Below are 24022 nucleotides of genomic sequence, written 5' to 3' on the forward strand. Positions count from 1 at the left end.
CCCTTATGCTGGGAAGCAGAGGGAGGTAGACCTTTGGAGCTGGCTAGCCAGAAAAGACAGCCAATCTGTGAGTTGCAGGTTCAGTGAGAGACCCAGTTTCAAACAATAAGGGAAAGACCAATAGAAGAAAATATTCAACATCAACTTCTGGCCTCCTAACATGCACAGACACTCACATGAACTTATGCACACACACACACACACACACACACACACACACATGCACTGAGAAGCTGAGATGGAGTTTCAAATGTCTGTGGGCTCTGGCAACACAGTAGCTAGTCTTGACCTTCACAATGGCTGCTGCTTCTGCTCCTACTTCACCACACTTTCCTTGTTGCTGTTTGTAGGATCAATGTTTGTGCATTAGGTAGACATACAATAGTTTTGGTTCTTGCAACAACTCCATTGGGTGGATATTGTTATCATTACCATCCGGATACTACAGAAAAGGGCCTGGGCTTGAAAGACCCCCGCTTAGCAGCAATAATGCCATTTCTGCAAGGCTGCACACACAAAGGGCGGGCCAGGTCAGGGACCCTGGTGGCCAAACAAGATACCAGTGGGCGGCCAGCTTGCAACAGACAGAGAACAGAAAGCACCCAAATAAGCCCAAAGCAGCTATTCTCAGAACAGCCACAGCCCCGGAGCCGTGTCCTTGGAGCCATGTCCTTGGGCTCACTCCCTGGCCACATTTAAACTAACCAATTAGAACCCTGTAACTATGCTTCTGCTTCTGCACCTTGCTTCTACCCCCCAAGCCCTATAAAAAGAGGACTGCCCCTTTGTCCGGCGTGCAAGTCCTCCGAGACACTGTGTGCCCGCAGGTACCTGTGTACTTTGATCAAATAAACCCTCATGCTGATTGCAGCCAGTGGTCTCGGCTGATTCTTGGGTCCTGGGGTCCCCTCAGATAAAGGTCCTCTGGACGAGGGTCTTTCAGGCTCACGGAACTCGAGCGCCTCACTCCTGCTCTTCTATCTTTCTTTTGCAGGCCTTCACTATCATTTTTCTGTTATGAAATCAGAAAAGTTGAGAGCTGAACAAGACCTTTGAAATGTCCTAAGATTCATTCACATCTTAAATAGTAATTCATGCTATTTACTATCTCCTAAAACTCACTGTGAGAGTTACAGGTCTATGTCTCATGCAACTAGCTATGCAAGAACCGTGTGGGTTTTCCAGTGAAGAAACCCAAGCCCTGGACAGTGAGGCCTTGGTATATGCACTGCTGGTAAACAATAAAGCCGGGGCATGAATCTGGGACTAGCTGGCCCCAAAGTTTCTGTTGACTTCCTGTTACTTAGCAACCTTCCAAGGTTGTGAAAAACAAAGCAGGAAGTAGAAGCAGACTTCCTATGTTTGGACCCTCTGACAGACAGTCAGAAAGCCCCGCCCACCCGTTTGTTACACAGGGAGTTTAGACCTCCCCCGTTCTTCATTTGTCCAGATTGTACAAATTGGGAATGTCATACATATGAGCAGATACTTAATATCGTCTAATATTATCCTGAACTTCCTCCATTTTAGCTGGCAAAGCTCTCAAGATATTCCGTCTCTCCCGTCTCACTGTTGTGGTCATCATCTGTAAGCTCTAATCTTTCCTTTCAGCCTGTCTGCTTCCTGCCTTTCTCATTTCCAGGCTTAGATGGCTCCTCATTATAGCTCCTATTTGCTTAAGATCAACTTTAAGTTCCTTTTATCTTTGCTCTGAGCTTCTTTAAAAAAAAAAAAAAAAAAAAAAAAACTCCTTCCTGGGACTTTGATTGGTTGTTTTGTGATGCTTTTTTCCCCCCAAAGGCAGCCTAACAAAGTTTTTTGGGGGCTTTTGCTGCCCTGTTCAATCAGAACTCAGGCTTGAGTCCGCCATCTGCTTCCTGATTTGAGGTCATTCAGTGTGTACAGTTAGACTCTTCTCTCAGACATTTCTTTACTCTTGTCTTATTAAGTCCACTTCCTTCAGAAATGCAGCTTTAACTTTTCTCCTACAGAAAGAACACCTCTTTAATTATCATCATAAGTACACCCTCTTGGGGACTTACAGTGACAACCAGGCAGTTGATACATAATACATGAGAAAAACAGCATAATGGTAGAAATCATCCCTTTTGCCCCCAGGTTTCGGTCTGTCAGGGAAGGGAAGGCGTGGCAGAGCAGCTGATGTCACAGGAGACAGGAAGGAAGCAGGGAGAGGAAGAAAGGTTAGCCATAACCTTCAAAAGCAGCAACTCCCTTCTTCCACATACCCCTCCCTCAGCTTCTAGAGCCTCTCCAAATAGTAGCGCCATCTGGGAAACAGCTGTTAACACATGAGACTGTGGGTGACATAAGAGTCAAAGCATAACATCAGTCTAGGTGGCAATGGCATACAGGCTGTGCTGTCCCTCGGGCCTCTGGGGGAGGGGTAGATGGAGTGAAGTGCACAGCCTTGGGGTTGCTACTCTGTGACCTTTCCATTCTTGTCTTCCGTCTGTCCTTCTCTTTGCTCTTCTCCCTTCTGGAAGGATTTATCTCTACTTTATGTGTAGAGTGTGCGCCTGCATCTGTGCATGTGTCTGTCCTGTGCAGGGCCCATAGAGGCCAAGGAGAGAGCACTTGGTCACCTGGAACCAAGGTACAGATGGCTGTGAGCTGATATGTGAATGCTATACATTGAACCTACAAGAGCGATATGTTCTTTTAATCACTGAGCCATCTCTCCGAGTCTTCTTCCTTTCTAGTCTCCCTTTTGAGCTTTCTCCAGTGTTCAACCTCATTCCTCCAGTCCCTCCTCATCCTCATCAACTCTCTGTGAAACTATTAAAAGGAGATGTTATAATACGTAGGTATTATATAACTACTCTTAGAGAGACTGTTACCCTGGCGAAAGAATGAGAGAAAGGGCTGGGATTCCGGCAGGGACTAATTTCTTCCTCTGTCAGCCCCTAACATCTAATGAAAATAAATGCTACTTGATGTGAAAAGTCATATTTCTTTTTTTAAACCTCTGCCTGGCGTTCTTAAGTCTAGAAGAGAAATTCATATTCTGTATATTAACTTACATTTGGTTACACTTCTTGCCAGGGAACACCATGGCTTTATTATGCTAACCCATTGCCTGCCTGGATTATGTCACAAAGAATTCTGCATTAGCTCAACAAGAAAGAGCTTAGGGCCGGAATTTGCTTCTCCCTAATTCCTAGGTGGAGGTGTCAGGGTGTGCATAATAAAGTTCCATTTTATTATGCCGTATAATTCAAATAAAGTTGGTGTATATACAATGGAATCATTTCAACCAACACACTGTGAACGTCAGGCCAGTGCAAGATAATGAGGACTTAGAAAAGAAATCCAGTCCCTATGTTCAAGAAGCTTAGATTTCACCAAAAAACAAAACAAAACAAAGAAAAAAACAAAAGATGTTAGAGCTCCCAGCAGGATCTACACAGAGACTCAGAAGTGTCAGGTCACAGAATTGGGGAACATTCTTCAATCAAGCTCTCTCCTTTGATTTACATATGACCCAGAAGCACAGAACTTGACTCTTACTCATGGTTAGGTTCAGATAATCACACACATTCTTATTCGGGGCCCTAGGGGGAATTAGGTGAAGACAGTTACCTGTGTTGGAACTGGAGACAGCAGAGCCTCAATGTGGAAAAAGCCACATTGTTCATATAAAGGCAAGGTTGTCCTTGAACCCATCTCAACTTACCCTACATCCTGGACTGCTGTCTCTATCTCCCCTAGCTCTCTCTCTCTCTCTCTCTCTCTCTCTCTCTCTCTCTCTCTCTCTCTCTCTGTGTGTGTGTGTGTGTGTGTTTGTATGTGTAAGATAACGTAGCTAATGTGTAAAAATGTGCTATGCTATCCTCATAGTATCAGCTATAAGTGACGTGAATGGTACAGGTAAGCTAATGTTCTGAAGAACTACAGATATAATGCTAAAGGGTTTAGTACCAACGCCTTCAACCGAGTGAGGAGGGCAGAATACTTCCTCTCAATAAGACATGGAGAAGACATCGCTGTGAAACAGATTAGAAACAAAGAAGGTGGTGGCTCAGAGCCTGACAGGAATGATGGGTACATGTTGTATGCAAAGAAACCTTGGAAGTTTCCAAAGTGTTTGTTAAGCTGATTCGAAGAAAAACAAGGCCACTGCACAGCAACAGCAGGCTTGTGCACACACACACATCTAGCTGGCACACATGTGTACATTTGCACCTCCTCAATTCAGCACCACAGCTGACCACATTGAATCCATGGAAGAACGACAATCGGCATAAAAATTGTATTTAGCTTTTATACAGCATAACATTGAAGAGAGAAATGCTTGCTCACCAGCACAGGAGAATTAAAGGGCTATTTATATGTAAAAGTGGATGAATGATTTCGTGCATTTTAGGTTGCTTGCTGCACTATCATGGAAACATATGAAATTAATAAGATAAGCCTCTATGGAGAAGAGAAAAGAATAATAATAAAAAAAAAGGCCTTTAAGTGCCAACTAAATATCTCTCTGGCTATGGTACTTTATTTAGAAATAAAGATGGGTTTTTTTTGTTTGTTTGTTTGTTTTTGTTTTTCTTCTTTACTATTGGAAAAATATGGGACCAATAAAATCAAAAGGCCAGTGTGGGGTTTTGTCAGTGACAGCAGTTGCAGATGAGCTACTCTTGCCTTGGGGGTCAAGGAGAGCGGTGCCAAGGATGGTGTGTAGCTATATACTATGGTTAGCTGCTGGGCTAGGGCATCAGTGGGCCAAGACAGACCACAGAGTCAGATGTTGTTGTCTGGGCTAAACAAGAGACAATTAACTTCCCAGGGTGAAAGTCATAAAAACCAGAAAGAATGAGGAGGCCTGCCACTTCAGTAGTGGTACTACTGGTAGGACCCGGGACTATGTTAACACGACCTAAGGCAACATCTGAACATACTGGGCCTATGGGTTACTCAGGTATATAAATCGATGTATAACTAAAACAGACATTCAACTAAGAACCCTGCTCACACATGCATAACTAAACCAATGCCATTATGTCAACGGGAGAAGACATAATCCTGAAATAAATTTTGTGAGGAGTGAGAAGGTCAGGCACCGTGGGTCAGACTGGTCTGGTGAGGTTTACTGGGAAGGATAGTCAACATAGAATGTTGGGGGTCGAGATGCTCTAGAAAAATGGTAAAGTTGCAAAAGGAAGTGTCTAATGAGAAGAGGCTTTTAGTTTCAACCCTGACATATAAAAATTTTTGAAGTCAATATCTCTATCCATATGTTGTAAGAAAAAATAGATACACAAAAACCAACCAACCAATTCCTTGGAATTACATAGAACTGTGGTCCTAGGGTATCTAAGTTTCTTTTCCTGCTGCTGTAGTAAAGTACTCAGAAAAATAAATTAAAAGGGGAAAAAGGTTAATTTTGCTGATAGTCCCAGTTTTAGCCCATTATGGCAAGAAGCCAAAGCAGCAGGTGCTGGAGGCAGCTGCTCACAGTATGTCCATATCAGAAGAGAGAAATGGATACATGCATGTTGTTGCTGGGCTTCTTTAGTTACACTGCCTAGGGAATAGAGCCGCCCAGAGTTGGGTTTTCCTGTTTCAATTAACACAATCAGGATACAGTCTCACAAATATACACACAGGCCAATCTAATTAAAATAGTCTTTCACTGAGACTCCATTTTCAAATGATTCTAGATCCTGTCAGTTGGTAGTTCATACTAGCCATCACATAGGAAAAACTGTATCTCCAAAGTTAGGGATAGGAAACCTACAAATGGTAAAATTGCTAATGAGAGAAGCTATTAGGGCTCAAGCCTATAAGGAGATCAACTGGGTGAATGGCTGGAGGTTGTGTATGTATGTATGTATGTATGTATGTATGTATGTATGTATGTATGTATATATGTATATAAGTATATTGGAGTAAGACTGAGACCTCTGGAATCTATAGTCTTAGAGGTTCTCCTACATTTGCAGTTTTTTTCTCTCTATAACCCCACTATAGATTTACATTAGTTACTGCAAAGATCCACTGTGGTCCTGCCGGGGGCGGGGGAGGGAATGTGGTCACTGAGTGGCACATAGAAACCTCCTCTGGAACAGAGGCCCTCGGCCCAGAGAAAGAGCTATGTTCATGCAAAAAGGGAAGCTTTATGCTAGGCATGCAAGAGAAACTTTCCTCTAGCCCTCATATCTCACTCTAGGTGGAAGCAGAGTCAAGAGGAGACAGAAACTGGGGAATGGATTTGCAATGCTACAGCCTGGAGCTGCAGGGGAGAAGGGAAGACAGGCTATGCTATTGGGGGTGAATCAGAAACACACGGGAAGTCCAAGATATTGCCTTACACTAAAAGATGAGGAGTTATGGAAAGATTGTTAATTGGTCCTCTGCCCCAACTTACCACCATACCAGGAAGTCCTGAGTGTGGTAACAGTGAAAAGGCAACAAGATACTGACTCCTGTGGGAAGCAAAGAACAGGGAAGTCCCTAGGACAATAGGGGAGACAAAAGCAAGGGCACATGTGACATTAAACTGAGATTCCTAGTCACACTATATCTGATCTCCATAAAGGCCTGTTTATCTTAGTTTATTTTATATACTACATCTTGTTCATTTAAACAAATGAAGTTACAAAATATGCCCAACATGAAGAAACAAAATAATCATCAGTACATCTATGGGATAGATGCTCAAAATACCTGAGATATAAGATAACTATGATTAATTTTAAAGATATCTAATGGAAAATTAGACAGAATACAAAGGCAGGAAGTTGAGCAAAAAGACAGAGGCACTAAAAAGGAATCAAAAGAAAACCCTAGAAGTCAAAAATCACAGAGAAGTGGAGATTTGCTTCAGGTAGTAACTGAACTCAACATGGCTGAAGAAACAATCAGTGAAACCGAAGACAGGCCCATGGAAATTTCTCAAAATGAGATGTAAAGGGAAAACTAATAAACACACAATTAAACACCCAATGCCATGAGTTAATACTAAATGTATAGCATGTAAAATGGGAAAACATGGAAGAAAAACAAGTTTTTCAGGTAATAAAGACCATGAACTTTCCAGAATTGTAGTCACCAAACCAAACCAAACCAAACCAATCCATGAGTATAGTGGGCTGAGAAATACTAGATTCCGACCTCAGGAAACAAAGGAAAAGAGAGATCTTGAAGGAAGCAGAAAACAACACAACAAAATCACTGCAAAGTTTAAAGGATTAAAAACTAGAGTGGACTGCCTGCCAGAAATCCTGAAAACGAGAAGAGGATAGGGTGAGAGAAAAGTTCTACCAATGTAGACATCTCTGTCCAGTGGACTTATACTTTGCAAATGATGTTAAAGTATCCTCAATCCTGACATCATAGACTTTGGAGGCAAAAATAAATGTCTATTGTATGCTATTCTATGCCCAGAAATATAATAATTTAGATAAGATTGGTAACTTATTTGTTTTAGTCTGTTTTGTGCTTTAAAAAAAAGACAGTATCTGTGGCTTGGTAATTTATAAGGCATAGAAACTATTTCTTACAGTTATGGAGGCTAGAAACCAACTGCCGATGAATGTGTTTCCATGTCCTTACATGGCAGAAGAGCCCAAAAGGGATGAACTCTGTGATCTCACATTCCAAAGAGCAGCAGAGTAAAAGGTGTTTGGGATTGTGAGGATTCCATCTTCAAAATCTCAGTACCCTCTACTAGTCCCCACCTGTCAACATGGATGCCCGGGGGTGGGGGGCTTGTGTTACAACATACAAATTTTGAAACACACATTCAGACTGTACCACATATCATGACTCAAAGTTGTCCAAATATGCACATGGGGAAATAATACTAATAGGCTTATATCTAGAAAGAAAATTGACTCAACACATAATGACTTTACAGAAGAGAAAAAAACCCACATAATTGGTGAATATTACCTCATATTTTAGGAAGGGATGATACAAATGCTCACAATTGCCTCTGGAAGTGTTATTGGAGGTAACATTTCTTACCTCACTTAGTCAGGCAAACATTTCTTTTTAGTAACAATATTAGGCAAGAGGACATAAGAAAGTAAAAATATAGATCATTTCTCAGGAATCCAAGTGCAAAAGTTCCTAACAAAATATCATGGAATCCATCACTAATCAGCAGAGGGAGTTATACACCATGACCAAATGGGACTTGTTCTCACATGAGAATTCAAGGCAGAGTTAATATTCATAAATTACTCAATAAAATTAATTATATAGAAAGGATGGGGAAAATAATATGATTATATCAACTGATATAGAAAAAATCTTACACCCACTCATGAGAATTTTTAGCAACCTGGTAATGGAGGGAACAGTCTCAGCTTGAAAAAAAATATGTATGAGAGAATCCTTGTTAGCATCATTCCTTAAGGAGATGGCACCTTTCTCCCATTCCACCTTGTGATATTTCACTGTGGCTCTTGTCTGCTGGAGAAAGACAAGAACAGTTGTATGGCTAATAAGAAGACAAAGAAGTCTATTGACATTCAATACGATTGTTTATGAAGAACATCCACAAGGATTCAGAAACTAATGATTTCACTAAGATAATGAAAACTAGTAAGAAACTCTAAAGTCATATTTTCCAGATGATATCCCCAATGCACAAGCAGAAATAAACTAGAAAAATTACCACCTTCTGAGGTACTTTTCCAAAAGTAAGTTCACAGCTATGACGGCAGCACAGCCTGTCCAGAGTCTGAACATAAAACAATGAGCCTGTGACAAAGGAAATCAAAGGTGATCCAAATAACTGCAGAGATGGGATGTGTTTATGGATTGAAACACAACACACTTCAGATGTCAGTTCTGCCCAAATTGCCTATAGATTCAATGTCATTCCAATCAATAGCCCAGTGGAACATTCTGTAGATATCAGAAAACTGTTCCTAAAGCTTGTATAGAGAAGCAAAAGACCCAGAGCAGTCAACACAATATTGAAGACAAAACTTGGGAATCTATACTGGTTAATTTTAAATGTCAACTTGGCACAACCAAGGATCACTGGGCAGAGAATCTCAGTAGAGGAATTATCTTAGTCAGATTGGCTCATGAGATGTCTGTTGGTAGGGGATTGTCTTGATTATTGATTGATACAGGAAGACACAGCCCACTCTGAGTGGAACTAATCCCTGGGCTGGGCCCTGGACAATAGAGGAGTTAGAGAAAGCTGCAAAGTAAAAAAAGCAAGCAGGCAGCATGGGTGTGTTTGTTTCTCTGCTCTTGACTATGATTAGCTATCTCAAGCTCCTGACCCTGTGACTTCCCTGGTGGGAAGGCCTGACACCTGGACTTGTAACTCAAATAACCCCTCTCCTTTATATGTTGCTTTTGGTCCAGATATTTTATCATAGCAACAGAAGTGGAACCAAAACAGAGACTTTCATTGCCTGGATACAAGATTTACTAAAAAGTAGGAGCATTTTGTTGTGGGTGGCACAAATGAATAGACACAGAGCCTGAGGGGATGGAATAGAGCCCAAAGCAGGATCCCTCCCCACCCCACAAAACAGACAGAACAACCTAAGGGAGTGATGGCCACTCAATAAAGAATGGTGCCTGGGCATTGAACACAGGTGTGAACCTTTTACCTTAGCAAAGCTGTACTCAAAATGGAGCACAGACCCAGTGTAAGCAAGCGCAAGCCAGAAACCTGTAAAAGACGAGCCAAGAGAAAAATCTAGGTAACTTTATCTTGGGCAATATGTTTTCATGTAAAATTCTAACAGCACAATTCATAAAAGAAAAAATTGATAAGTTGGGCCTTATTAAAATATTTTTTTTAGGCTTGCAAAATGATTCAGTGGGTTAAAGTGCCCACCATCGATCTGGTGACATGAGCTTAAATTTTAGGACATGGTGGAGGGTATTACATCCGGAATGTTCTCCTCTGATCACATGCACACACACACACACACACACACACATACACACACTTATATATGCATGCAAAAAATAAATAATTAAATAAAAATATGATAAAAACACCAATCTCATGATCACGCAGCAGTGAGACCCGGTGTTTACCCTCTGTGTTAATTTGAATAAGACTGTTCCTCATAAACTCAGACATTTGAATGCTTGGCCTTCGGTTGATGGTGCCTTCTGGGAGTTGAGAAATTTTGGATGCGCTGAAGGGAATCTGTCTCTGGACATGGCTTTGGGAGTTGAAGGAGTTGTCAATTTTGTGTTTTCTCTCTCTGCTGCCTGCTTGTGGTCCAGGGTGTGAATATTCAGTTGGGTGCTCAGTCCACATTCCTGCTGTTCCAGATTTTCAGCTGGTGTGGGTGGTGGAACCAGAAGTGAGTAAGTCCTCCTTTCATTAGGTTTCCTTGGTCACAGTGTTTTATTGCAGCAGTAGAACTGTAACTAATACAGTTTCTCATATCCACATAAAAATCCAGGTGGGGGAGCTTGCGCTTGTCGCCCCAGAACTAAGAGGTATGTGAATTTCTGGGATGTTGGTGGCCAGCCAGCCCAGCCAAATCAGAGAATCTCAGGTTGTGAGTAAAAACAAAAACAAATCAAACAAGTCCCCGCCTTCCCTCATCAAAGCAAACAAAACAGAAAACAAACAAACCCAAGGTAAGCAGCTCCTTGGGACCGATTTCGGACCTCTACACAAATGTATACATATGCAAACTTCAACACCAACACATATACACCACATACCAAAAAATAAACTAAAATTTCATTTCTGTAAAAGACTTTGTTAAAAGCTACCAACTGAAAGAAAATATTTATAAAAGGTACATCTGATAAAAAAGATTTCCATGTAAACTCTATACATAATTCTCAGAAAGCAGCTCTTAAAAATAAGTCAATTAAAGAGGGGCAGAAGTTCTGAATAAAGACCCACCAGAGAAGAGATATTTATGGCAAAAACTGAAAAAGCAAATGCTTATATCATCTGTTGCTAGGGGATTTCAAGTTAAAACAAAAACAAGATGTTTCTGCATACACCCCAAAATACTGAAGATAATGTTTAGTGGTGATACGTATTAGTTAGGGTGTTACTGTTTGAGCAGACACTATGACCAAGGCAGCTCTTATAAGGACAACATTAATTTGTAAGCCATTATAAGGATGAATTACAGGTTCAGCTGTTCAGTTCATTATCATCAAGGTAGGAACATGGCAGCATCCAGGCAGGCATGGTACTCCCAGGAGCAGCTGAGAGTTCAACATTTTGTTAGAGTTTTAAAACCACCCACAGCGACACACTTCCTGCAACAAGATCACACTTACTCCAGCTAGGCCATACCTCCTAATAGTGCCACTGCCTGGGCCAAGCACATTCAAACCACCACAGAATGTGAAGCAGGGAGTTCATGGATGGTAGGAGTATAAAGTGGTTTAGTTACACTCAAGACAACTTGGCAGTTCTAAACAATCTTGCCACATCATCCAGTAGCTTTATTTTGGCGTTCTTCCCATTGTTATGAAGTGTAGCCCACTTTCCCACAAACCAAAAGAATTCACTGTAGTTTTGTTCTTTTTAAAAAAATTTTTATTAGATACTCTCTGTATTTACATTTGAGATGTCATCCCCTTCACCCACCCTGCTGTCATCCTCCCCCACTCTACTTGTCTTCACAAAGCTGCACCAGCTCCCAGTCACCCTCTCCACCTCAGTGCCTTGGCTTCCCCTACACTGGGAAAACATGTTGTCCCTGGACTAAAGGCCTCTTCTCACATTGATGCCAGCCACTGCTATTCTCCACTGCATATGCAACTGGATCTATGGGCCTCTCAATGAGTGCTCAATGGTTGATGTTCTAGTTAATGGGAGCTGTAGAAGATTTGGTTGGTCGACAATGTTATTCTTCCCATGAGGTTGCAACCTCCTTCAGCTCCTTCATCCTCCCCAGCACCCTCACTGGGGTCTCTGTGCTCAGTCTGATAATTAGCTGCAAGCATGTTTAGATACATGACTCTGGCAGAGCCCCTGAGGAGGCACCTCTATCTGGTTCCTACCAGCAAGCACCTCTCAGGATCAGCTATAGTGCTTGGGCCTGGTGGATGCACATTGGGTGGATCCCCAAGTGAGGTAGCCTCTGAATGATCCTCTCTTCAATTTCTGCTCTTCCACTTGATCCTGTACCTCCTCCCACAAGTGTTTTTTGTTCTCCCTTCTAAGAAGGACTAAGGCTTCCACATTTTGGCCATCCTTCTTTTTGAGCTTCATAAGGTCTGTGAATTGTTTCTTGGGTATTCAGAGCTTTCTGGGGCTAGTATCCAATTATCAGTGAGTACACATCATGTGTGTTCTTTTTTACTGGGTTACCTCACTCAGGATGATATTCTCTAGTTTCATCCATTTGCCTACGAGTTTCATGAAGTCATTGTTTCTAATAGCTGAGTAGTACTCCATTGTGTAAATGTACCACACTTTCTGTATCCATTCCTCTGTTGAAGGACATGTGGGTTCTTTCCAGCTTCTGGCTATTATAAATAAGGCTGCTATGAACATAGTGGAGCATGTGTCCTTATTATATGTTGGAGCATCTTTGGGATATATGCCCAGGAGTGGAATAGCTGGGTCTTTAGGTAGTATTTTTATTCTTAATTGTCCCAAATAGGAAGCAACTGAGATGATGTTCAATTGGTGAAAGAACTGACAACCTACAGTACTTCTTTCCACACAAAGGAATAACATTCAGTGCTAAACAGGAATGGGCTAGAAAACCACAGAGAGACATGGGGGAACCCTACATGCATATTGTCAAGTGGAAAAAGCCTGCTGGAAAACACATGTCCAGTTGCAATTCTTTCATGCTTTAGAAAAGGCAAAGCTATGGAATCAGTGAATGGACTCTGTGCTGTCAGGGCAAGGGGAGGGAAGAGCCATGAGCAGGTGCCACTCATGGCATTACTTTGAGGAATTAAGCTATTTTGTAGGATGATGTAATGGGGCATGCATGCATCATACAGTTGCCAAAATTCACAGAACATCACAGCACCATGAGTGAGCCTTAACATATACACAGATAAACAACCATTTAGGATGATTCTGGAACTGAATGTAGTGTGTGTGTGTGTGTGTGTGTGTGTGTGTGTGTGTGTGTGTATGAGATATGAGAGAGAGATATGAGAGAGGATTGTAGACTGAAGACAAAGGAAGTATACACAAACAGTACTGTGGCTGGTAATGTATGCCTCCCCTGGTGGCAAAGGTTAACAATTCAGAAACTATTGTGCATGTATACTGCAGCAGGCGACCTAAATAAATGGGCATTGGGAACTGGATTTCCATGAATGATGTGGAAGATTATAGACAGACAAGAAAGGAAAGAGTCCTGATGGTGCTAGCAAGTAGGAGACATTGATCTGTGAACTCATATTTCACTTAATATAGATACAGATGGATACATGTAAAATATTTGCAGATATGTATATATCAGTGGGTCAGCAGCACACATATTTTCTCGTCTGTCAGCTGAGAAAGTTTAGATTCATTAGCATTCAAGTCACAATACGCATATTGGGAGCCAGATCCTTGCCTCAGATATATTCTCTCATAGAAAGGACCAGTAATCTTGGAGAAATGATTTATTATAGGGTGGGGAAAGGAAACATACAGAATGATCCTGGAGCATCAGATAATGCCAAAAATTTAGAGAATTAGTCAGATACAGAAGGGAATACAGAACAATACATAAGGGAAAGGCCTAAAAGGATGACCTCATGGTCAAGAAGCTACTAACAGAACTCCAGCCAGGCAACCCATGCTGACATCACTAGGAAACATTGTTTGAAAGCTTGTGTTCTTGTTGGTTATTCTTTTCATTTATTCGCTTTATACCCCACTTACTTCCCCCCTTCTGGACACCCTTTCCTGCAATCCTTCTTATTCCCCCTTCCTCTTCTCCTGTGAGAGGGTGCAGGCCCCCTCTGGGTATCCCCCTACCCTGGCACATCAAGTCCCTGTGGGCTAGGCACATCTCCCACTGAGGGCAGACAAGGCAGCCCAGGTAGTAAACATATCTCACATACAGGCAACAGCTTTTGGGACAGTCCCTGCTCCAGTTGTCCAGGAACCACATGGAGACCAACCTGCACACTTGCTACATATGTGTGGGGTAGGTCCAGCCTGTGTATGTTCTTTTGGTTGGTGGTTCAGTCTCTGAGAGCTCAAAGAGTCCAGGTTAGTTGAGTCTGTTGGTCTTCCAGTAGAGTTCCTACCTGTTGGGAGCCCTCAATTCTTCCTCCACATCTTCTAAATTAGGCACCAAGTTCCATCCACTGTTTGGCCATGGGTCTCTGCATCCATCTGAGACAGCTGCTGAATGGAGACTCTCAGAGGACAACCATGCTAGATTCCTGTCGACAAGCATAACAGACTATCATTAATAGTGTCAAGGATTCATGCTTGCTCATGGAATGGTGATCTCCAAAATTCTACCAGAGAACTCCTTCAGCAGAGATTGTGGGGTGACTGGGAGGGACTCAGTAAGCAGGATGTAAAGTGAATAAATAAAAAAATAAACAAAAGGAGATTTTTTTTGGGGGGTTGCTTATGTATACTGTCATATCATCTGTAAATAGCAATACTTTGACTTCTTCCTTTCCAATTTTAAACCCCTTTATCTTCTTTAGTTGTCCTGTTGCTTTGGCTAGAACTTAAAGAGTTATATAGAAAAGATAGAGAGAAAGTGAGTGGCCTGTTCTTATCTTTCATTTTAGTAGAATTGCTTTAAGTTTCTCTCCATTTAGTTTGATGTTGGCTATTGATTTGCTGTATATTACTCTGATTATGTTTAGTATGTACCTTAGATCCTTGATCTAATACTTTTAAAATGACTAGGTGTTAGATTTTATAAAATGTCTTTTCAGCGTCTAATAAGATGACTATGTGATTTTTCTTCCTTTCAGTTTGTTTATATAGAGAATTACATCAATGGATTTTCATATATTAAATCATCCCTGCATCCCTCGGATGAAGTCTACTTGAATGGATGATGTTTTTGGTATGTTTAGGGATTCAGCTTGCAAGTATTTTATTGAGTAGTTTTACATCAATGTTCATAAGAGAAATTGGTTTGAAATTCTCTTTCTTTGTGGAGTCTTTGTGTGGTTTAGGCATCAGGGTGACTGTGACTTCATAGAATGAGTTTGGAAGTATTCCTTCTGTTTCTATTTTGTGGAATAGTATGAGGATTATTGGTATTAGCTCTTCTTTGAACATCTGGTAAAATTCTGCACTAAAGCCCTCTCTAGCCCTGGGCTTTTTTTCTGGTTGGGAGACTTTGATGACTGCTTTATTACCTTAGGGCTTAAAGGACTGTGGAAATAGTTTATCAGATCTTGATTTAACTTTGGCAAGTGGTATCTGCTAGATAGTCCACTTCACTAAGATTTTTGAATTTTGTGGAGTTAGGCTTTTGAAGTAAAACCTGGATTCTTTAAATTTCCTCAGTGTCTGTTGTCATGTCTCCCTTTTCATTTCTGATTTTGTTTATTTGGATACTGTCTCTCTGTTTTAAGGTCAGTTGTTTTCAGCTAAGTGTTTCTCTGTCTTGATTATTTTTTTACATGTTATACTTTTTAAATTAATTGGATATTTTATTTATTTATGTTTCAAATGTTATCTCCCTTCCCAGTCTCCCCTCCACAATCCCGCCATATGATCCCACCTTCCCTTTGCTCTAAGGGGTGCTCACCTACCTACCCACTCCCACCTTAGCCCTCTAGAATCCCACTACTCTGGGGTAATAAGCCTACAAAGGACTAAGAGCCTCCCCTCCCATTAATGCCAGATAAGGCCATCCTCTGTTACATAAGTAGCTGAAGTAATGGACCTGTTCATGTATACTCTTTGGTGTAGTACCTGGAATCCCAAAGGGGTCTGGTTAGTTAATATTTTGTTCTTCCTATGGGGTTGCAATCCCATTCAGCTCCTTCAATCTTTCCCCTAACTTTTCGATTAGGATCCCGAGGCTCAGTCTGATAGTTGGCTGCATTTGTCTTAGTCAAAGGCTGGCAGAGCCTCTCAGAGAACATACATACTAGGCTCTTGTGGGAACATTCCTTGGCACCAGCAATAGTTTCACGGCTTGCAGATGGGTTGGATCTCAAGATGAGGCAGTCTCTAGATGGTCTTTACTTCAGTCTCTGCTCCATATTTTGTGCCTGCATTTTCTTTAGACAGGAACAATTCTGGGTTAAAAGTTTTGACATGGTTGGGTGTCCCCATCCCTCAACTGGGGTCATGCCTACATACTAGAGGTGGTTTTTTCAGATTCTATCTCCTTGTTGGGTATTTTGGCTAATGTCATTTCTATTGGATCCTGGGAACTTCTCCCTTCCCTGATATCTTGGAAGTGGTTCTTACACTTCCTCACTCCACATTGCAACATATTTTTTTTTTCATTTTAATTGGATATTTTATGTGTTTACATTTCAAATGTTGTCTCCTTTCACTGTTTCTCCCTCTCCCACTCTCATCCCCTTCCACCGGCTTCTATGTGAATGCTCTACCTCCCATCTACCCACTCCCACCTCACCACCCTGACATTCCCCTACACTGGGGAAACAAGGTTTCACAGGACCAAGGGCTTCTCCTTCTATTGATGCCAGACAATGCCATCCTCTGCTACATATGCAGCTGGAACCATGGGTCCCTCCATGTGTATTCTTTGGTTGGTGGTTTAGTCCCTGGGAGCTCTGGGGGGTCTGGTTGGTTGATATTGCTGTTCTTCTTATGAATTTGCAAACTCATTACTCCTTCAGTCCTTTCTCTAGCTCCTCCATTGGGTTTCCCATGCTCAGTCTAATGGTTGGCTACAGGCAACCACCTCTATTTGTCAGGCTCTGGCAGAGCCTATGAGAAGAAATCCATATCAGACTCCTGTCAGCAAGAATGATTTAGTATCAGAAATAGTGACTTGGTTTGGTGGCTGCATATGGAATGGCTCCTCAGGTAAGGTAGTCTATGGATGGCCTTTCCTTCAGTCTCGGCTCCACTCTTTGTCTCTATATTTTCTCCCATGAGAATTTTATTCCTCCTTCTAAGAAGGACTGAAGCATCAACAATTTGGTCTTTTTTTCTTCTTGAGCTTCATATGGTCTGTGAATTGTATCTCGGGTATTCCAAGGTTTGGGGCTATTATCCACTTATCAGTGAGTGCATAGCATGTGTGTTCTTCTGTGACTGGGTTATTTTACTCAGGATGATATTTTCTAGCTCCATCCATTTACCCAAGAATTTCATGAGGTCATTATTTTTAATAGCTGAGTAGTACTTCATTATGTAAATATACCACATTTTCTGTATTCATTCCTCTATTGAAGGACATCTGGGTTCTTTCCGGCTTCTGGCTATTACAAATATGGCTGCTATGTACATAATGAAGCATATGTCCTTATTATATGTTGGAGAATCTCTTGGGTATATGCCCAGGAGTGGAATTGCTGGGTTCTCAGGTAGTGCTATATCCAATTTTCTGAGGAACTGCCAGACTGATTTCCAGAATAGTTGTGCTAGCTTGCAATCCCACCAATAATGGAGAAGTGCTCCTCTTTCTCTACATCCTCACCAGCATCTGCTGTCACCTGAGTTTTGATCTTAGCAATTCTGACTGGTGTTAGGTGGAATCCCAGGGTTATTTTGATTTGCATTTCTTTGATGACTAAGAATGTTTAACATTTCTTTAGATGCTTCTCAGAAATTTGATAGTCCTCAGTTGAGAATTCTTTGTTCCCCATTGTGATTTATATCCCATTTTTAATAGGGTTATTTGGATCCCTAGAGTCTAACTTCTTGAGTTCTTTCTAGAGATTAGATATTAACCCTCTATCGAAATGTAAGATTGGTAAAAATCTTTTCCAAATTTATTGGTTGCTGATTTGTCCTATTGGCAGTGTCCTTTGCCTTACAGAAGCTTTATAATTTTATGAGGTCCCATTTGCCCATTCTTGATCTTAGAGCAAAATCCACTGGTGGTCTGTTCAGGAAAATTTCCTCTGTACCTATGTGTTCAATGCTCTCTCCATTTTTTCTTCTAATAGTTTCAGTGTATCTGGTTTTATGTGTAGGTCCTTGATCCACTTGGACTTGAGTTTTGTACAAGAAGATAAGAATAGATTGATTTGTATTCTTCTACATGCTGACTACCTGTTGAACTAGCACCAATTTTTGAAAATGATGTCTTTTTCCCACTAGATCATTTTAGCTTCTTTGTTGAGTATAGGCTTTTGTTGTAGAATCCAATAATTTTTGAATTTTCTTAATTTCTTTTGTTATGTCTCCCTTTTCATTTCTGATTTTGTTAATTTGGAAACTGTCTCTGTGCCCTCTAGTTAGTCTGCCCAAGAATTTATCTATTTTGTTGATTTTTTTAAAGAACCAGCTCCTGGTTTTGTTGATTCTTTGTATAGTTCCTTTTGTTCCTATTTGGTTGAATTCAGTGCTGAGTTTGATTATGTCATGCCCTCTGCTTCTGTTGGTGTATTTGGTTCTTTTTGTTCTAGAGCTTGCAGGTGTGCTGTCAAGCTGTTAGTATATGCTCTCCAGTTTCTTTTGGGAGGCACTCAAAGCTATGAATTTTTCTTTTAGTACTGCTTTCATTGTGTCCCACAAGTCTGAATATGTTGTGTCATCATTTTCATTTAATTCTAAAAAGTCTTTAATTAATTAATTATTTTCTTACCAAGTTATTATTGAGTAGAGCATTGTTCAGCCTTCACATGTAAATAGACTTTCTGTTGTTTTGTTGTTATTGAAGGTCAGCCTTAGTCCATGGTGATCTGATAGGATTTATTGGATTATTTCAATCTTCTTTTATCTGTTGAGGCTTGCTTTGGGATAGATTATATGGTCAATCTTAGAGAAGGTACCATCAGGTGCTAAGAAGAAGGTATATTCTTTTTGTTCCAGGATAAAATGTTCTACAGATATCTATGCAATCCATTTGGTTCATAACTTCTGTTAGTTTCACTATGTTCTGTTTCCATGATCTATCAATTGATGAGAGTGGGGTGTTAAAGTCTCCCACTATTTTTGTGTGAGGTGCAATGTGTGCTTTGAGGTTTAGTAAGATTTATTTTATGAATATAGGTGCCCTTGAATTTAGAGCATAGATATTCAGAATTGAGATTTCATCTTGGTAGATTTTTCCTTTAATGTCTATGAAGTTTCCTGCCTTATATTTTTGATAACTTTTGTTTGCAAATTGATTTTATTTGTTATAGAATGGCTACTCCAGCTTGTATTTTGGAACTATTGCTAGGAAATTTTTTCCCAGCCTTTTACTCTGAGGTAGTGTCTGTCTTTGCCACTAAGGTACATTTCCTGTATGCAGCAATATGCCGGGTCTACATATCCAGTCTGTTAGTTTATGTTTTCTTATTGGGGAATTGAGTCCATTGATGTTAAGAGATATTAAGGAATAGTGATTGTTGCTCCCTGTTATTTTTGTTGTTAGAGGTGGAATTATCTCATTTTAGATTTGTTGAAGGAAGATTATTTTTTTGCCTTTTCTAGGGTATAGTTTCCCTCCTTGTGTTGGAGTTTTCATTCTATTATCCTCAGTAGGGCTGGATTTGTGTAAATGTATTGTGTAAATTTGGTTTTGTCATGAAATATCTTGGTTTCTCCATCTATGTTAATTGAGAATTTTGCTGGATATAGTAGCCTGGGGTAGTATTTTTGTTCTCTTAGGATCTGTATAATATCTGCATAGGATATGATAGCTTTTGTAGTCTCTGTTGAGAAGTCTGTTATAATTCTGATAGGTCTGCCTTCATATGTTACTTGACCTTTTTCCCTTACTGCTTTTAATATTCTTTTTTTGTTTTGTGCATTTGGTGTTTTGACTATTATCTGACAGGAGAAATTTCTTTTCTGGACCAATCTATTGGAGTTCTATAGGTTTCCTGTATGTTTATGGGCATCTCTTTCTTTATATTAAGGAAGTTTTCTTCTACAATTTTGTTAAAGATATTTATTGGCCCTTTAAGTTGGGAATCTTCCCTCTCTTCTACACCTATTATCCTTAGATTTTGTTTTCTCATTGTATCCTGGATGTTTTTGGTTAGTAACTTTATGCATCTTGCATTTTCTTTGACTATTCTGTCAGTGTTTGTATGGTATCTTCTGCCCCTGAAATTCTCTCTTCTATCTCTTGTATTCTGTTGATGATGCTTGCACCTGTGATGCCTGATCTCTTCCCTAGGTATTTTATCTTCAGGATTTTCTCTCTTTGTGATTTCTTCATTGTTTCTATTTCTATTTTTAGATCCTGGATGGTTTTTTTGAAAAACTTCACCTGTTTTGTTGTGTTTTTCTATAGTTCTTTAAGGGATTTTTCTGTTTCCTCTTTAAGGGCTTCTACTTGTTTATCTGTGTTTGCCCGTATTTCTTCAAAGGTGTGATTTGTGTCCTTCTTAAAAACCTCTATAATTATTTTGAGACATGATTTTGAATCCAAATATTGCTTTTTCAGTGTGTTGAGGAATCCAGGACTTTCTTTGGTCAGAAAACTGAGTTCTAATGATGCCAAGTATCCTTGATTTCTGTTGCTTAGGTTCTTGTGTTTGCCTTTAGCTATCTGGTTATCTCTGGTGTTAGTTGGCCTTGCTGTCTCTGACTAGAGCTTGTCCTTCCTATGGGCCTGTGAGCCTGTGATTTTAGGAGTGAGAGCACTCTTGGAAGACCAGCTCTCTCTGGGCAGAATTTGGGTATGCAGAGGGTTTATGAGACAGCCTTAGTTCTGGGCACAGATGGAGACAGGAAGGATCCTGCACCAGAATGCTCCATAGTTCTTCTGCCCTGTGTACTCCTGGAAGATCCCTTTTAGACAGTTATTGGAGTGAAAGTAGGGTCTTACCTGTGGGCTTAGAGTGGGACCACTCTTGGGAGATCAGCTCTCTGGGTAGGATTTGGGTACAGAGAGGGCTGTGGGTGCTACATATTTTTTTAAAAAACCAGGTCTTGGTTTTGTTGATTCTTTGTATTGTTTTCTTTGTTTCTAACTGATTAATTTCAGTGCTGACTGATTATTTTCTGCAGTTTAATCCTCTTCACTGTACTTGCTTCTCCTTCCTCTCCTCTTCTTCATTCTCTTCCTCTTCCTCCTCCTCCTCCTTTTTCTCTCTAGAGTTTTCAGGTGTACTTTTAAATGGATGGTATGAGAATTTATAATTCCTTTATGGAGGTACTTAGTGCTCTGAAATTTCCTCTTATCATTGCTTTTATTGCATTCCATAAATTTGGGTATGTTGTGCCTTCATTTTCATTTAATTCTAGAAAATAATTAATTTCTTTGTTTCTTCCAGATCATCAAGTAGAAAGTTCTTCAGTTGCCATGAGTGTATAGGATTTCTGGAGTTTCAGTTGTTGAAGTCCATCTTTAATCCATGATGGTCTCTAAGAAGCAAGGTGTTATTTCAATTTTCTTGTATCTGTTGAAGCTTTCTTTGTGAGTGACTATATGTTCAGTGTTGGAGAAGGATATATGAGGTGCTGAGGAAAAAATATATTCTTTTGTGTTTCATTAAATATTCTATAGATGTCTATTAGGTCCATTTTATTCATAATATCTGTTAGTTTCATTATTTCTTGGATTCATTTGATTGGAAAACTTTTTCCAGCCTTTTACTCTGAGATAATGTCTATCTTTACTTCTGAGGTGTATTTCTTATATGTAGCAGAATCATGGATTCTGTTTTCAAATCCATTCTGTTAACCTTTGACTTTTTATTGGGGAATTGAGTTAATTAATGACCAGTGATTGTTAATTCCTGTTATTTTGATGAAGTCTCTCTCTCTCTCTCTCTCTCTCTCTCTCTCTGTGTGTGTGTGTGTGTGTGTGTGTGTGTGTGTGTGTGTATGTGTATGTGTGTGTGTATGTATGTGTGTGTGTGTGTGTGTGTGTGTGTGTGTTTCCCCTTGTTTTTTGCTGGTATGGAATTACTTATTTTCTGTTTTCTTAGGTTTAGTTATCCTCCTTGGGTTGGAGTTTTCCTTTTAGTATTTTTTGACCAAGCCACCTCAGTTGGTCAACAGGTTCTCCAGTGCAGGAGTGAGGATTAAAAAGAAAAAAGACAATTAGACAACATCAAAGCATGACCTCAGCCAGTTCTGAGGCTGAGGGAGGCAGGTTTATTTTTCTTTCTTCTCTGCATTTATACCATTTAATTACATGCAAGTAATAAGATCAGTTCTAGGTTAAGAGAACAAGCAAGATAATAAGCACAAATAGTCAAGGAACAAACAAGGAAATAAACAAAGTCCTGTGATCACTGTATCTAAGAGCTTATTGATATCTGAGCCTACTACCCTGTTCTAGCCCAAAGTCATATTATTGCCTGAAGCCTACTTAGTTTTAGCCTAAAATCAGATTTCTGCCTGAGCTTACTTCCTTGTCCTGGCCCAATGTCATATTCCTGCCAAGTGTTTCCAAATGCTCTTTATATTTTCTTTAGGGCAGGCACTTGTGGATAAATACTGTTTAAATTTGGATTTGTCTTGAAACAGCTTGTTTTCTCCATTTATAGCGATTAAGAGTTTTGCTGGGTATAGTAGTTTAGGTTGTCATGTGTGCTTTTTCAAACACTGTAAGACAACTGTTTATGTCCTTCTAGCTTAAAGTCTATGTTGAAAAATCAGGTGTAATTCTAATATAATAGGTCAGCCTTGTATGTTACCTGGCCTTTTCTCTGGTCACTTTTAATATTCTTTCTTTGTTCCGTAGACTTTGTGTTTTGATTATTATATGCCTGTGGTGGTGGTGGTAAGGGGGCTTCTTTTCTGGTCCAGTCTAATTGGTACTCTATAAGCTTCTTCTATGTTTTTAGGCATCTCTTTTTTTTTTTAAGTTGTAAAAGTTTTCTTCTATGATTTTGTTGAAAATATTTTTTGAGCCTTGGAGCTGGAACTTTTCAATTTCTTATATTCCTATTAATTTTAGGTTAGCTCTTTTCATGATATCTCAAATTTTCTAAATGTTTTATTTCAAGAAATTTTTTACATTTAACATTTTTGAGTGATGTGTCAATTTTTTTTTTCTGTTGTATCTTTTATGCCCGAGATTCTCTCTTCCATCTCCTGTATTCTATTGGTGATGCTTGCATCTGTTGTTCCTGTTCTCTTTCCTAGGTTTTCCATCTCCAGGATTCCCTCAGTTTGTGTTTTCTTCATTGTTTCTATTTCCATGTTCAGGTCTTGCACAATTTTTCACCTGTTTGATTGTATTTTATTGCATATCTTTAATGTATTTATTTGTTTCCTTCTAAAAGACCTCTACCTGTTTGATTATATTTTCCTGTATTTCTTTAAGGGATTTATTCATTTTCTCTTTAAAGGATTCTATCATCTTTATAATGTTGGATTAAAGATCATTGTACTTTTTATTATTAGTTGTGTTAGGGTATCCAGGGCTTGCTGTAGTAGGACAGCTATGTTCTGAAGATATCACACTGCCCTAGCTTTTGTTGATTGTGTTCTTTTAAGGGTCTTTAGCCAACTGTATGACTTTGGACCCTGGATGTTTCTGTTGAAGTAGGCATAGGGAGGTTAACCTTGATGGTCCTGGTGTATCAGGCCTCTGATGGGTATCCTCAGGCTGTATGATTCAGGATCCACAGGTCTGATGAGGTAGGTGAAGAAATGGTGGAAGAATGGAGGTCTTCCAGGGGTAGTAGACTGCTCAGGGGAGCTTGGGGTTCCCCCAGGGGACTCTGCAAGCAGGGAAGATTGTGAGGGAAGGGAAGCTAACCTGTATGCTTCAGGATCCAAGGGTCTGATGAAGGTGGACAGAGAGGTAACAGGAGAATCAGAAGCTTGTACTCTTGATATAATGTAGCAAACATGGTACTCTACCACCACCAAAAACACCCCCCAAACAAAATGAAACAGGTAAATTCCACAGCCCTGGTATGATCACAGAAAAATCATCAGACAACCTAAAGTATATTCTAGAGAAATACTTGACCAGGGTGCCTCATATTTTAAAACTAAGGCTATCAAAAACAAGGAGAAACTCACATCTAAAGGAATCTTAAGAGATATGAT

This window comes from Micromys minutus, assembly GCF_963924665.1.
Source record: "Micromys minutus genome assembly, chromosome: 21".
Classification (NCBI taxonomy): domain Eukaryota; kingdom Metazoa; phylum Chordata; class Mammalia; order Rodentia; family Muridae; genus Micromys; species Micromys minutus.